The 14,085-nt window shown below is 51.0% G+C and overlaps 1 protein-coding gene across 5 annotated transcripts in view; it reads left to right on the top strand.

Annotated features, from left to right (window-relative positions):
• The window catches only part of HIVEP3 (HIVEP zinc finger 3), a 460,275-nt gene that overhangs the window by 363,580 nt on the left and 82,610 nt on the right, over positions 1-14,085 (top strand). For all 5 annotated transcript variants that reach the window (XM_079113086.1, XM_079113085.1, XM_079113088.1 and 2 more), the window contains one exon: positions 5-202. The gene's annotated coding sequence lies outside the window, so the exon portion shown is untranslated. The remainder of the gene's footprint in view (positions 1-4; positions 203-14,085) is intronic.

Genomic DNA, 14,085 nt, shown 5'->3' with positions numbered 1-14,085 from the left:
GCAGGATTCGAGACACAAATCCAGCAGCCCTGAAGTAGTTCATGGAGCAGCCTCAAGAGACACTGGCCAGGCAAGCTCTCCCCTCCAGAGGGAAGAGTGGTGTGTAAGAGGAGGCGGCGGCAGCAGGAGTGGACATGAACGCTGGTTTCCAAAGAGAACAGCGTTTTAGTTTTGGTCACCGGAAGTGGTGCCTCCAGCACAGGTAGGAGACAGCAGTGCCTGGGTGTGCTTGCTGGGGGTCATTTTGATGAAGCATGAGCTTGCTTTCGTTCTTCTTAAAATGTGCTGTTACTCCCATGATTATCATCGTCTTCCTTGTGCCTCCGAGTAGCTCTGGAAGCTCTCAGAACTGCTCGTTCAAGAGTGAACCCTTGCTCTCCACACTGTCTCCCCCAGCTGCTGTCCTGCTGCCCCCAGTTCAGCAGTTTCCATCCTGTGCCTGGCAAAGGACACAACAAGGCCTCTCAAGGACCCAGGTCTGCCCACACATCTGTCTAGCACCTGCTCTCCAGAGCCTCTTCCTCTCCTGCCCTCCCCACCCACCTAGTGCCCAGTCGGGAGAGCTCATGTCCCCTGAAGGTAGAAGATCAGCTCCCCAAGCACTGCTGCTGGAAGAATTGGAAGGTCGTGAGGTTTGCAGTAGTGGTCCTCAATCCTAGCCTCATGTTAATATCGCAAGGAGAGTTCCAGAAATTCCAGTACCAGGGCCCCAGCTCCAAAGATCCAAATTGGATTGACCTGGGAGTATATTTATTGCCTCAGATAGGTGGCGTAGTCAGGCTGTGATTCTGGTTAGTTATATGATACTGAAAACCTTTGGGGTCAGGATCAAGTCCTTGGGTGTTTGGTACACAGTGCATTAGAATTACCTGGGGAGCTAGTTTTTTTTTTTTTTTAAAAAAAAAAAAAGGAAGAAAAGAGGAAAGAGTGAGTTCCCCGGACACCTATGCCCTCTGAATCAGACGTCAGGGGCTTGGGCTGCAGGAATCTATTTTTGAATGCTCACGTGGCTAAAGGTGGGGACTTAGAGATTCTTGCAGGGGTTCTGGAGATGCCCCTCCTGTCGTGCTTGGGTCTGTGGGCATAGCTGTGGTGTCCAAGGGGAATTTCCCAACCTGGCTAGCTGTGAGCAGTGACTCACCCTGTCCCCTGAGAGCAGAGATCTTCTCACCATGCATAGGGACTGGGACCTCAGCGGTCTCACAGGTTGGCATCTCTGTGGCCTCATGGACTGCGGAGTGGCCAGGGCCTGGGCTTCTGCCCACAGCTCTGCAGCACACCTGGGCCTAGTCCACCTGGACCTTGGCCAGAGTCCTCCTACAGAGGTAGAGCAAGCACCCACTGGATCCCTAGGAAGAACTAGGCATTTGAGCCCCATTTTGGTGCTTGGTAATACAGACTGGTTCCCAGTTCAAATCCCAGCTCTGACAGTTACGGGTTTCATGCAGTATTTACTGGTTTCAGAAGCAAGGTGCTCCTCTTTGTGTCTCAGCTTCCTCATTTGCAAAACGAAGCTCACAGTGGCACCTGCCCACAGGGGCACTGTATACCTATATTCAGGTAAGGCCCCTGGAACAGGGCCAGACACAGAGCAAGGACTCCCCACTTTCTCACCACCTTCTACCACCAGTGCAGGCAGCTCAGCCACCTCCTCCCTGTGACACACCTGCTATGCTCTACCACCTGGTCCCAGTGCAGGCATCTAGAGTCAGGTGAGGTTGAGGGATCGGCCCTTGCTTCCCACAGGGTCTGGTGCTTTACAGATGAGTTTTAGTCCTGCAAAAAAACTGAGGGAGGTGGATCCTATTGCTTCTTTTGTACAGATTAGGAACAGCATAGAGATGATCAATAATTTAAAGACAGTCACACAGTTAGTAAGGGGCAGAACCTCTAGCCCAACACAAGCTTGATTCTTCCTGAAGAAAGGCAGTTGTAACTTCAAAGATGACCCTCCCTAGAAATATCTACGTTTTAATAGGAATAGCACCATCATGAATGAGTCCCTTTCCTTGGCATCTTGGCGCACCTTCTTGAGCTTGGATTTGATTGTTTCCTTCTGTGTATATATGTCACAGTGAACTCCGTGGGTCTGCTGTACTGGCAGCCTCAGGGCAGTCTGCATTACTCCACAAGGTGTACAATCGCGCAGCATCCTCTGAGAGGTGCAGGCAGAGCTCTGGGGCACTGTCCCAGGGGTCCTCCCCAGACCAGGCATTTGCTCTCCTCTACTTCACCCGAATTCTCTCTTACCCATTCGGGCTCTGCCAGCTGCAGGGGGCATCTGTAGAAGAGCAGGAAATGAGCTGTCAGTTCCAGCTAGAAATCTGACCCCCACCCCTTCCCATGCTCTCCCTGGAGAAGAAAGCAGCCATGATTAATGGGGTGCTGACTCAGTGCCACTGGCGGGCCCAGGTCACAGTGGGTATGTCTGGCCTACTGGAATATGTGGTGTCTGTGAGGTGGAGGGTGTGGGCCCAGGCCAGCAGGTGTACTGCTGGGGAGGGAGAGGTCCATCATCACCACCCAAGGCCTGGGGACACTGTTCCCAGTCATCTGAGGGCAGGGAGACATGGAGACACAGCACCCTTCAAAAGGTGTCTGAACTGGGGCTTTCTCCCAAATAAATGGGATTACTTAATGAGTGACTGGAGGACAAAGCTAATTCAAGAATGGACATGGACACATTTTCTCAGCAGCAAAGGTCTCTGCTAGTAGTCTTCAGACTTTTCTTGTCTGAGAAGCCATTTTTGAAAGTCACATCTTACTTGGAATATCAATATATAAAACAGGTCAGTGTGGCAGCATATTAATATTCATTTATTCTTTAATTTCACATCTTTAACACTTATTCATTATGACAGTATATTCATGGAAGAATAACTCTGATGCATAAAAACATTGAAATATGAAGTTTAAATCAGGAATCCACAGACTGCTTTGTGGATCAAATCCGAACTGCCACCTGATTTTGTAAGTAAAGTTTTATTGGAACACAGTCACACCATTAGTTCACATGTTATCCATGGCTTCTTGAGATATCTGTCCCTTGTAGCAAGAACTATTTACTATTTGGCCTTTAAAGATAAAATTTGCTGCCCTGTGTCCTAGATAATCGTTCTATTACTGTACCGGTCACGACATCTGATGTTCCTCTTCTCTTTCTTGTTTTGCTTGACGTGACTACACAGTATTAAGGAACTTTAGATCACATAGATACCACTGTGAATTTTCAGCAGCATACCTTTTAGCTACAAGGTGGTCTTCAGCTCTATGTATCCAGGTATCCAGGGAGGAATAGAAGGCAGTTCTGGTCTGTACCACTGACCATCTCCAACAACTGCTTGAATTCATTCTTTTTTTTTTTTTTTTAATTATTTTTAGTTGTCAATGGACATTTATTTTATGTATTAATATGTGATGCTGCGAATCAAACCCAGTGCCTCACACATGCTTGGTAGGCAAGCACTCTACCACTGAGCTATAATCCCAGTCCCTGAATTCATTCTTATTACAAACAGAAAGCAGACAGGAAGCCCTGGAATCATCTGTGATAGCTGTGTGAGAATCCTTGTGATACACTCTCTTTGTCATTGAGAGTTTCAGTGTGTTCTTGCTTGTGTGGTTTTGCATAAGCAGGCATAGCCCTGAATTTCAGCAACACCAACATGACCAGTAAAGAGTCAAAACCCAATTTTTCTGGCCGAAGACACATTTCAACACTGAAGTTCAAGATCTACCCAGACCGTAATCCCAGGTCTGCCCTTAATCTGGCAGCCCCTGTGGACTGGCTGCATTCAGTGGGCTACAGTGTGCCATGGGACAGGTTTGAATGTGCGGGTCCATTTTCCCGTATAGCGTTAACAGGAATCAGAGTATATTTTTTAGGATAAATTCTCATGTATCCATGAGAAGAACATCTGAAATGGCTCCATGGAACACAATTTGAAAACCACCCTTCAGCAAATATTGGGGGTTCTTTTATTTATGAAGACTTCTTAAATGTTTTATTGGTGCACAGTAATTTTGCATAATAGTGGAATTCATTGTGGCACATTTATACACGCACATAACACAATTTGATTAATTTCATTCCTCACTGTCCCCCTTGCCCTCCCCTCCTCTCTCCCCTGATCCCCTTCCTTCACCCTACAGATCTCTCTTCCATTTTCATGAGATCTCTTTTTTCCCAAAACATGTGACCCTTGACTCTCTGAGTCTGGTTTATTTTGCTTAATATGATGCTCTCTAGTTCCATCCACTTTCCTGTAAACGGAGTAATCCCCTTTCTTTCTGGCTGCATGGATCTCTGTAGTGTAATATGCTTTTTCTTCATCCATCCATCTATGGATGGACCCTAGACTGATTCCATAACTTGGCTATTGTGAGTTGCACTACTGTCCACGTGGGTATGCATCTAGTGCTACAGCGTGGTGACCTGAGTTCTTCTGAGTGAACCAAGGCGTTGGATAGCTGGGTCATGGGGTGGTCCCCTTCCTAGTCTTTTGAGAGACATCCACATGGATTCCCATAGTGGTTGTGTTAATTTATATTTCCAACAACAGTGCACGAGATCCCCCCCGCACACACATTTCATTGCTTAAGGATAACAGAGGAGGAGAGAGTGAGAGAAGGCAGAGGGGACGCAAGAGGCCTTGCTGTTGGCAGGAATCGCTGGACAGCATGGAGAGGGGCGGGAGTGGGGTCCAACACAGAGAGGCCATGCAAGCTCCGCAGAGGCTCACCGTGTGTTCTGGCCCTTGGCGGGACCTAGACTCAGCTCTCTGGTTACTTGGATGTCTTACGGCCGTCAGCTTGGAAGAAATGGTGCAGATTTGATTGTGCTCAGAGAAGTAGGGGCATGGGACGCATGGAAGTCTCTTCCAATGGCCCTGCCAGGGGTCTTGGCAGCCGTTCTGCAGATCCAAGTATGGGTGGGGGGAGAGGGAGAGACCACAGAGGGGACAGGGTGGCTTGGCCTGCTGAGCCAGAGCTCTCACTGGAGGGCCTGTGAGGTGGGCAGTTGAGAGAGACTGGGTGGGGACAGTGCCAGGGCCCTGCAGAGGAGGTGCTGAGACTGGGCAGAGTGTGGGGCACTCGAGGCAAAGCTCACCGAGCCAGGAGTGAGACCAGGAATCCCAGCTGCCTGGTCGCCTGCCTGCTCCTCCGTGGGTACCATGGAGGGAGAACCAGGCCTGGTGGCTTTGGGAGACTCTGGGCTAGAGGAGGCCTCCAGGGGATAAAAAAGCCCCAGTCTTTTCTGAGGTTTTGCTGCTCACGCCATAGAAAAGGGACATTTTTAGATTTTAAAGGGATGACCTCCTTTTTTTCTTATTTACATAGCCCTGTTTGTTTATGTAGCCCTTTAAAAATAGCAGATGTGCACTAAGCTTAGTGCCCCCTCTCTAGCACCAGTGGCAGAGCCACTGTGTGGGGAGAAGCACCTTTTTATCTAAGAGAGGGACAGCCTTGTTCCCAGGGACAGATGGGAGCAAAACAGGACAGGTAGGAAGTTTCGCGGTTTTTCATGTCGCTTCTCCAAAATAGCCACACTTCTGCCTCCCACTTCCTGCCGGGCTCAGTGCAGAGTAGACTTTCTCCTTCAGAGGACTCGTGTTCTGTTAGTTCCCAGGGAGGCTCCAAGTGATCTGTCAACAAGCAAACATGCTCGACTCTGAAGACCTTGAGCTTGGTGTGGAGGCCCCAACTCAGACTCGGAACACTGGGTTTGCAGCCTGGCTCTGCTGTGTGGCCTTGGGCAAGCTACTTAACCTCTCTGTGCTAGAGCTCTAAGTTGGGGTAAGAACTCCAGCTGTGTCAAGCAGATTATATGAAGGAATATGTCTAAAGGATTTTGATCCGTATGGGCACGTAGCAGCTTAACATGTCTTTTAATAAAAAGCAACAATACTGTGGTCAGTATCTGTCTACTACCTGGACAACTGCACTAGCTTCCAACCACTTTCCCTCCCCCAGCTTGTTTACTCTAGCCCTTTCCTACATCATCCCAGAGTGAGAGGAAAGTAAGACACAGACCAGACCTTGACGTTCCTGCTGAAAATCCACCCTTGCTTCCAATGCCTAGGGCAGGGACAGGCAGACTTACCCTAAATGGCCACATAGTAAATATTTTAAGCTTTGTTAGCTCTACAGCCTCTCTTGCAACTTTGCTGTTGCAGCATGGAAGCAGCCATAGACAGTATGTAAAGATAGCCATGGCGATGTTCCAGAAAAGCTTTATGTACAAAAACAGGCGGTGGCTGGTCTTGCCCACCCCTGACCTGCGGCAGGAATACAGACCCTGAGCTCAGCTTTCCCGGTGCAGCAACTTCCGTCAGCTCCTTGCCTCTTCCTCTCCCTGCTGCTCGCCTGCTTTGGCCCTCTGCTCATGCTGTTCCCTTCTTCTGGATTCTTCTTCCCTGTCCCCACCTGCCCTCCTCCATGGCCCCAGGAACCCTCGCTCTGGGGTTCTGGGGAACCCTGCCTCTGTTCGTACTCTGGAACGTGCACGTGCCTCTTCTCCACCCTGGGCAGGGATTCTCCACACTCCTAGGAGCCCTGGTGGTGTGCTGTGGGGTGTCTGAAGGTGCACAGTGAGCCTCTGTCCTGAGCACAGAGCTCTGCCAGGCAGCCTATTGCTCAGGGAGCCCACGGTCTGGGGAGGAGCTGGGGTGAAGAGCCATCCAGCAGCCCAGGTGGGAAATGTGTCTGTGGGGTGACTCCGGTATTTCTGAGCTTCCTGGAGGGGGGGAAGCATTGGCATGTGGGCCATTGAGGTCAGGAAGGAGACATTCAGAGAGAGGGCTGGCAGGTGGGCTTCCCAGGCGGGGAAATGGCAAGAGAAGAGCAGACCCCATTCTGTGCTGACAGGCCACCCTGGCTGTGGCTGTGGGTCCTCCTCTGGGGACAGATAGGGCCTATACCTGGCAGGCAGGGCAGGGGCCCCTCAGTGAGTGGGATGGTGAGGGGCTTTCAGCTTTGAATTTGCCAGAATTTCTCCAAGCGTGGTCCGCAACCCTTCCCCGCCACAGTTACCTGGGGTGTTTCTTTAACATACAGAGTCCAGGGTCCTGTCCTAGACTGGAGGCCAGGAGGCCAAAGGGGGTTGAGGCCACAGTCTGTAGGAGGAAGAAGATTGGGTGGCCGTGGGTGCTGCCCTAAAGTATCTTTCAGATCAGTGTCACCTACAGGAAGCAGGTGAATGGGCCTCTCCTACAGACTGGGGAGAGGGGAGGCGGGAACAAATGATCCTCTCGGACAGCAGACGAGGACACCCACACTCAGACGTGGCAGGTGACTGCGTCAGCGTGGCACTGTGGTTGTAGACGTGGGGCTGGCTCGTTCCGGAACAGACTTCCTCTCAGCCTCTGGGCAGGGATGGTCCCTGAGGCGCCACAGGTGGAGGAGGCTGGGCCTGCAGAATGCTCCAGGCCCCGCCAGCCTGGCGCTCGGTGGCTGGTCAGTGATTGTGGAACAGAGGAGGGAAGGGGCGGCGGGCGGCAGCAGGGACGTGGAGGGCTGGGCCCCATGAGGGAAGGAGAGCAGCACCCGGAGGCAGCTCTGGGGTTGCCGTCCTGAAACTTCAGGAAACAAAGGTGCCCATGCAGAGGGAGGGAGGGAGTTTGATGCTAAGCTTGCTGACTTGAGAGGACAGTGGCCCTACTCAGGCCAAGGTGTCAAGTAGCAGGAGACACGGAACTGGGAAATATGGGGCAGGCAGGCACATGTGCCACTCTGGGAGCTGCTGAGAAAAGCTGGCACAAAGTGCAGAGACACAGAGGATTCAGGAGCAAAGCCTGAGGTGGAGCACCCACACCTAGGAGGGAAGAGCCCCAATGGAAGTCAGAGAAGGGCTCGGAGAGGTGGGAGCAGAGCGGGGTGGGTGGTCCACCAGGGGAAGGAGATGTGAGCTGCAGGTCACCCACAGAACTGAGGGTAGCCCTCTCTTTAGAAGGAAGCCATCCAACCTAACGCGGATCGTGCCGTGGGTAAATAAAAATGTCAGTCACAATAAAACTGAAGTCACGAGTTTCTGTTTGCCCGAGATGGGTGCAGGTGAGCGGGCGCAGGCGAGAACTGGAAGTGCCTGTCCCACCTGTCAGGACAGGCCCTGCCATCTCGTCTCCATCCAGACTCTGCTGGCACACGTCCTCTGGCTCACCTTGGCCTCCTCTCCTGCCTCCCCCGCCGTCCCTCTCCATTCATCCAACGGCCGGTCATCCTTGGGAGCAGCTTGTTCGGAGGGACGCGGTCAAGGCCCCAAGCCCAGCAGTGTCTACCAGTCACCCACCGGAGAGCTTGAAACACACAGAGGTTCCTGGACTCGCAAGTTAAGGTGCCCAAAAGAGGGTGTGGCCAGCCGCCTTGTCTGGGTTTTCACGGTGGCGCAGGCTAAGCTCGGTCTGTGCCAGGTGTGTACCTTTGCTATTGTGGAACAGCTTGGCCTGGGTTGAGGGGACACTGAGGCCCTGGTATCTGGGTCTTTCCCCAACCCGACTCTAAAACTATGGCGTCTGAGCATCCTCCCTATGGGCCTCCCCACCAGCCGCTCCCTCTGTGGATCTCATTCCCCCCACTCCTGACACACACACTGGTGACAGTGCTGTCCCTGCCACCACCATCATCTGCCCCCGAGAAGTGGATCCACCTTAAGGCCAGCTCTGCTTAGACACAAGGTACCAAGCACCATCCCAGGTGACAGAAAGTGACACCTGCCTCTTGGAGTCCCCTTCTACTAGGGAAAATAGACATACTACACATGCACCCCCACATAGTATTTTGTGAATTATTAAAAATATTAATATGCTTAAAACAAATATTAGGTAAGATATATAGTGTGATGAGATGACTCTCAGGAAAGGAATCAGGGGTTCCAGGGCTGGTGGGTTGTGGTGGTTTTCAAGTCAGATAGTCAGAGTGAACCTAGGAGGGTGGTGTTAGAGCTCAGAGCAGAAGGGGTGAGGGACTGTCACTGTGGGTGATTGGGCAGAGTATTTGGGTGGAGGAAGGGTCCTGCCTGGGAAAGGACCCTTCAGTGTGGCTGGAGGGCCATTTGGGGTGCAGGGGAGAGGAGACCAGACAGGAGGGAGGGCAGACCACCACAGAGTCAGAGGTCTGGGCGGAGGCAGAGGAGCAGTCTTGATGTTGTCCGGCATGCTCTGGCTGCTATGTGGAGGCCACTTGCAGGAGGTTATGCTGTCACCAGAAGGGGATGTCCTAGACCCAGCAGTAACTGCAGAAGCTGCAGAGAGCAATTGGACTCTGGCTGCCAGCCAGCACCCCACATGAGAAATGGGATGTGAGCCATAAGAGCAAATTTGGAGAGGCAAGTCCACTGATGTTCACATGGACTCACTGCTAGGCTAGTCAACTTCCCCAAGCCTCCATTTGCTCATCTGGAAAATGGGGCGTTTGGATAAATCTGCCAAGATTGCTTTTGGCTTGAAAATTCGCTGTTTCAGCTCAGGTCCCTGGGGGCTACAGTGATCAGGGAAGGATTTGAGGAGGTGGGGTGGACTGTGTGCTTAGAAAAGGACTTGACCAGGTACAACACCACAGAGAAAGAAGGAGAAAGGAGCAAGCAGGCAGAGGATGGTGATCCAGGGGTGGTGCCTGCAGGGTGGCGGGCACTGCTGTAGCTGGGACACTAGCCAAGGCAGGTGGGCAGGGGCCGGGGCCACAGGGATGGTACACCAGCGCCCCAACACTAGGCCCTTTGGAAGAGACCAGGAGGTTGGGGCCCAAGCATACTTTGCAATCACTGAGCCCTCAATTTTGAGCATTTTCAGATGGACATGCTCAGGCAGGAAGGAACAGGCCTGGCTCCTGGCCGGGTAGAGTTAACCTCCTGGCCCAGCATTGCATAACCACAGAGTCTGCTGAGTGCAAGGAGACTCTTCTGTGTGGCAGCCAGAGTGGCAAGCCTGGTGGCTCTGGGCTCTGGCACCGTCCCGCAGCGGAACAAACAGCCCTCCCTTCCCAGATAATGGCCCTCATTGAGCATTGTGTCCATGGCCAGCACCCAGCACCGGGCAGCTCAGCCTGGGTAAGTTTCCTCTCTTGGCTGCTTAGCAAAATATTTACACTACGCCTTTCTAGTAAGACAGTTCCTAGGAACCAGCAGGCAGAGCGAGGTGGAGACCCTGCTCCCAGCTGGGGCAGGGCTGTGCACACCCGGCATGTGAGCCCGGCCTGGTCAGTGCCTGCCAGGATGCTATCGTAAAGTAAGACATTCAGTGAGAAGCTGCTGGAAGGCCTGCCCATCTCCAAAGTCATTGGCATCTCAGCAGAAGAGTGAGCTCCATTTTATTATCATGTGGGTGTAGAATCTGGCTGGTCAATCCTACCTCCCAGGGGCCTCTGTCTCAGGAGCTGCAGATCAGAACTCTGAATCCTGCCTCCTCGGACCAAGTCTTCTACTGCACTGTAGGTGTCAGAAAAAATACCATCCCTCTCTGAGTGTGCCTTTCAGTAGGGGGAAGAGGCACAGGGAGCTGCCCTCTGTGGCATCTGGACCCTTCCAAGGTCACACACCCCCGTGCCGTCAAGAGGAATGTCTGAGGAAATGGGCAAGAAAACACTTCCGAAGCTGAGTCTGCCCACAGTCCCGGAGGGATTATCCTGGAGAGAAAGGGTCAGAGGGGTTCCGTGTGGTCCTTGGGACAGAATCAAAATGAGTGAGTGAAAATCACATCCTCATTAATAGGAAGATTCCTCAAACAATAGGCCCCACGGCTATTTTAACCCCAAACACAAGTACACTTTGACCCATGGTCCCACTTCTGGGAATCTGGCTTATGGAACAATAGCACCAGTCTGTTAAGATATGTGTACAAAGGATGTTTATTGCAAAATTCTAGTGGCAAAAAATTAGAAAAACTACAGAACTCACTAGTAAGGAAATTTCGAAAGTGTTATATCCAAACTCTGGCTATTTGCTATTAGCAAGGACGAGACATACTTTATGTCCGTTTTGAAAGGTAGTATGGTAGAGGATTTAGAGACAGACTGGCAGGGTTCTAGAGCCCACCACTTACACACTACTTTGCATGGCTTCTCTGACCATCAGTTTCCTCTTCGGTAAAGCAGAGACTATAATAGTGTCTGCTCTATAGACTTGTTAGGAGGAGTCACTGAGTCAATGTATATGACATGATTATAACTGTGTCTGGTACATAATAACTGCTAAAAATATGTTGGTCTTTGACCTAGAAAGACTGTGAGAAAAGCCAGGTGCAGAGGAACATACACAAGGTGAAACTATTTTTACAAAAACCAAAAATGACCCCCAGTCTTAACCCCATCCTCCAAAGAAAGAAAGAAAAGAAGGAAGGGAGGGAGAGAGGGAAGGAAAAACGTTTGCTGCTGCCCCAGATGGTTAATGGCCTCCTGATCGTAGACTTAAGGAAGACTTGAGTCTTGTAGGAGCCCAAGCCAATACATTTGGAGGTTCAGTCAAGCCCTGAGACTCTGACTTTGTGGGTCCCTCTTGGCAATCTCCAAGTATGTCCTGTCCTCACATGTGAGAGAATGGAATGGCCTATCATATACCAATTTTCTTTCTGCAGGTGGGGAACAAAGGCATCGGTTGGTGGCTTGGTTTTAGAGGGATGCTCATTGCCCAGGTGGCAATCATTGGTGAGATAACATGGTTCCAGGACGGGTTCTTCAAGTGTCCTCCTAGCTTGGTTCCCCCTAGCCATGGCCCATTTGAGATGGATACCATCTTGGTCAGTCAAGCCATGCTCAGATATACCCCTCAGTGTCATGGGCTCCGGGAATGGAGGGACCAGTGACAGGCTGAGAAGACCCCAGCGGGGGTGTGCTATTGTGGAAACCGGAGCCACTTCTTCCCCTTTGGTTAGAACCACTGAAGATGGTCCAAAGTGTTACCTCAGCAAAGAAAAATACATTTGGTATGGGGACCCTGGAATTATTTCTGTATTTAACACTAATATAAAAAAAATTTAAGTATTTTAACCAAACAACAACAAAATCAATGGTGATATAATGAACACCAGCGAACTCGTCTGTACAGTGGAGGCCCCATCTCACCCTCCACTGTCTCGGGCCCCACCTCCTTGCCCAGAGGTGGCCATCATCTGAACTTCCATTGCCATCCTGCAGTTGTTTTCTGGCACCTACCATGTGCCAGGGACAGTCCTGGGTGTGGGTTTAGCCTGCCTCACCCGGCTTGCCACGGAGCCGAGTACAACCCCATCTCTCTCTGCCAGTGGTTCTTTCCTATTAGACTCCTTCAGTGAAATCCAGTATTTGGTGACATCTAACTGTCCCCATCCATGTGGGGCCGTGAGGGAAGGAAGCAATGCTGGGATCCCAACAAGCACTCTGTCACTCGCTTGAGGATCTTGGGCTCGTCCCTTCTCCTCCTGGGACCCAGTGTCATCTGTCCAACATGAGTTTCACCCAGAGGCTGCTGCGGTCCTTCTGGATCTGCTCTTCTGTGGGGTGGTGGTCAACCCAGTCTGGCCCAGTTACTAGAGGTGACCACGAGCATCCTCTGAAGGAAATGATGGACTGCTGTCATGAAGGGTCATGTGTCCCAGTGCATCAGGGCTTATTTCCTGAGTGCAGGACACAGACCGCTTGTAGAACATGAGGTGATTTGGGGGGAACATGGGTGAAATCCTTCACTAGTAACTTATTTAACTCAATAGAAACACAGCAATGGCAGATATACCCAGGATCCTTGCAGCTTAGGATAAGGCCATGTTTGAACAAGTCAGATTCAAGTCGGTGTAAATTAAAATATTAGGCAAAATAACACCTGATGTGGTGGCATAGACTTCTGGCAACACTTGTAATGGTGGTCCCCAGATGGAACAGTGTCCAAAACAGGAGCTAATAGCCTACAGAATGGGCCCACTGGGCATTCTTAGGAGAACCATATACCCAGTCCAGAGCTGGCACATCCAAGCCCCAGGAGTGTCAGCAGGGGTGACTTCATGGTCGGGTCCCTGCTTAAAACTGCAAAAGTTCTTTGTGCCAAGAAGAGCTCTGCTGTTTTTTGAAGAACCGGCCTGTTCATTGTCATCTAGCTGTGCTGCCCTGTTTGGCTACAGGGAAACTGTACACTGACTTGAGGCCTGTGGGGCTTTCTAGCCACTTGTTCATCTTCTCGTGTCCCTTTGGGTCTAGACCTCAGGTCCTGTACTTCCCCTGTGTTGACAGATCCTCCGTAGAATAAAGCAAGTTAAAATTAACAAAAAGGGAATGACCTAGTCAATTTGTCAGTGCCCGCACAGACAGCACGTGATCAAAGCATCTTTGGCTCTGCTTTGCCTGTTGGGGTTTCCTGCCAGGAGCTGCTTCCCTACTGAAAGGATATTGGATGCTGAGCAGGTGAGGTGGGTACTGCTTTTCTGTATCCACAGTTCTGAACTAACCAAGCCCTATGCCCCTGCTAAGCTTTGGAATCATCTGAGAAATGGGATTCTGCCTTCAGACCGAGAAGGGTAGTCCCGGGTCTGGTGGCCTTTGACATCCCTGTCTTTCCAACAGAGAATCAGGTTTGCAGACAGCTGTTCCCTAGGGCTCCCAGCTCCCAAAGAACATCCCAAACGCAGAGCCATGCTTCATTGGTTCCTAACCACTCTTGTCCTGCTGCTGGCTCCATACTTTGCTGACTTCTGCACTGGTCAGTCCCATATACCTGCTGCCAGGCCCCAAACTGTATGGTCACAGCGGCCAGCTCTGACCTGTGTGATCTCACAGGCATTACAACCTCAGAGCCACTGGGGTCAGGGAGCTCTGAAAAACACCAGGAGACACTGATGTCTTTAAAGCAAACGACTAATGCCATTATGCTAAACGAAAGAAGCCAGACACAAAAGCCTCATATTGTATGATTCCATTTATACGAAATGTCCAGAGAAGGCCAATTCACAGAGACAAAGTAGATGGATCAGTGGCTGCCACGCCTGTGGGGAGGGGAGAGTGGAGTGGCTGCTAATGGCAGGGATTTCTTTGGGGGATGATAAAAATTGTTTTAGAGTTAGTGGTAATGATCATACAACCTTGTGAATATACCAAAAATCACATTAGTGATTAAGGGTGGGTTTTATGGTA

This window comes from Sciurus vulgaris, assembly GCF_902686455.1.
Source record: "Sciurus vulgaris genome assembly, chromosome: 1".
Taxonomy (NCBI): Eukaryota; Metazoa; Chordata; class Mammalia; order Rodentia; family Sciuridae; genus Sciurus; species Sciurus vulgaris.
Note: the sequence above shows the minus strand (reverse complement) of the source record. Positions and strands in the feature narration are given on the sequence as shown.